The sequence below is a fragment of the Tarenaya hassleriana genome, unplaced genomic scaffold, assembly GCF_000463585.1.
Source record: "Tarenaya hassleriana unplaced genomic scaffold, ASM46358v1 Cleome246, whole genome shotgun sequence".
NCBI lineage: Eukaryota > Viridiplantae > Streptophyta > Magnoliopsida > Brassicales > Cleomaceae > Tarenaya > Tarenaya hassleriana.
The window spans coordinates 93,494-96,170 of NW_010965740.1; positions in this window are offsets into that span (position 1 = coordinate 93,494).

A 2,677-nucleotide genomic window follows, 5' to 3' on the forward strand; every position below is an offset into this window, starting at 1 on the left:
CATTTTTTGGGCGGGTCGCTCATTTTCCTCTGACACGCGAAAAAACAAGCGACCGCTCATAAAATGAGCGACCGCTCACAAAATGAGCGACCGCCCATAAAATGGGCGGGTCGCTCATTTTGTCTGAGCTTCCCGAGCATTCTCGAATTCTTGTTCTTCCGTGCCCGCTTCGTGAGGATTCATCGTGGAGTCTTCCTGCAAGGAAAAACAAGCAAAACAACCTACCCATGGCCATCTAACGTCTTATGATGCCTAGAATGTGAGAAGAATTGTGATGCACGACGTTATAAAACCGGTGAAAAACCCGTGTGATCAATGTTCAGCTAGGGCATGACCCGTAACCATGACGATCGAGGCCTTGACAGTTGCTCTATGATACGTGTGTACCGAGTCTAGAATTTATAACCCGATTCACAACTCACCGCAAGGATACGGATCGTCGTAACACGGGGTCGAACGCAAGGACCGATAGTTAAATCCAAATCTAAATCGAAAATAAATCAAAGCAAGTAGAAGTGGAAGTGATGACGAAAATATGTGGAAAGAATGGAGAATAAGGAAATAATGCAATAAAAACGAGTAAACTATCAAGCAACGGTGACTACGGGCGTCGGGATCGTATTCGCGTGTATGGGTGGGTATATGCTAAGCATGCGAGAATCACGATTATAACTTGTGTTCGGGAATCATCAAGCAACAAAGATAGAGAATTCACCTCTCGGTCTACTAACTCACTACCTATAGAGTAACTCGCCAATCTCTCGATCTATTCAAGTTAACCCTAGATGCATGAAGAACGCTATCATCAATCCTAAATCGATTAAAGCATATCTCTATGTGAATAATACGATCTATCCTATTTGATCCGAAACCAAACCCATATCTCTATGTAGTTTAGAATCTAAGATAATTGACCAAGGGGTTAGCAGACATCAATCCAATAAAAGCGCAAATCAATAGAACCGAAACAAATCAAAACCAAAATCCAAGTTAGGGTTCAAACATACCCAAAACACATACGAATCACTAACCCATAGTCGTGGATCTACTCACGGTTCATAGAAAACAGTAAAAATCTCATAAAGAAAGAGATAAAAGAGAGGAAAGAAAGGCTCATGCAGATATGTAGTCTCCACGATCGAATCTTCCTTCTTCTTCCCGAAATCCCGTGAACTTCTATTCTTCTCTCACCAAAAGCTCTCCAAAAGTCTGTATCTAGATGTTCTATGAGGTTCTCTGATGTTCTGGGACGTGGCTAGGGCTTTTTTATAACCCTAGGGCGGCTCCCAAGAGTCCCATTCCCATTAGGATGCTAAAAATCGCGAAACAAGATTTTTTACTGGATCCGGGTCGATTCCAGGTGGATCCGGACCGGATCCAGATGTCTTGATTCAGACCGAATCCAGCCGGATTCGGCCCTGCACCGGCAGAATTCTGATATTCACGGTTTTGCTCATAACTTTCTGCTCTGCTGTCGGATTAACGCGATTTTGTTGTCTACGCAAAGCTCTTGAAGTGCTCTTTCCAATGGTACAAGTCTCGCACGATTTGGACATCTGTAGATAAAGTTATTGATGTCGCAACATGAGTACCTCATCCGGACTTCTCCTTTAATGCACCAAATAGCTCCTTTTCAAGTCCAATCATCTTCGAAACCTGTAACTCTGCAAAACTAACGCACAACCGGGTTTTGTGTCCTAACAAACTCTCATCAAAATATAGAGAAAAATAGGAGTTATCAAATCCCCCCAGACTTAAACCTTTGCTCGTCCTCAAGTAAAGAACGAAGGAATAAATTCTGAAAAACAGGGAATGACGAACATCAATGCAAAACAGGGAATGAGAAACATCAAATAGCATCATCATGAAACTCAAAAGCGAAACATGCATCCAATGCTAGTTTCCCGAGAATCGTACCCAAACCGGTTTACTATGATCTTTCTACCAAAGACTAATCTACCTAGCTATGGGATTTTTATTGTCACCTGGAACCCTTAGAATCTCTACAACTTCACCAAGCATTTTTCCGAACCTATCCTTATCTCAGCTTAGCCTCTTCGATCTAAGTTCTACTTCATACCTGAATTATTACCTTTTTGTAGAATTTCTCTATCAAACGCTAGCATCTCGGGTTTCTAGGACGTTGAAGTTGAAGGACATCGTTTTTCTCTCTTTATTTTCTTTTCTTTCTCTTTTTTTTCTTCTTCTATATTTTTTTTTCTTTTGATGCGATGTCCGACCCATAACTTAGACCGAACCATCGATCGATGCACTCATGTACTCGAACAATTTTCGTTGACGAGATTCTGACAACGGAGTGTCGAGATGCTTTATTTTTCCAAGGCATTTGTTGAACTAGATTTCATCGACATGCAAGACTCGGAAAAGGTTCTAAAAGAAACATATAACCTGGATATAGTAGTTTCAACTCCGTAGGTTCCAAATAATAACCCCATCCCACAAACTTTATATAGAAAGTCTGGAGAACTATCAATTCGACACGGTTCAACCACGTTCAACAAAGTCACTAGATCATCAAGATATTTCTACTCTATTATCCCACAAATCTTCCAAATGATGTTCAAAACGAGTTTTCGAGGTATGCACGTGAACCTATATGAGCCTAAATCTATATGTCAAATGCAATCATGCAAACCTAACAAAAACCCATCTATAT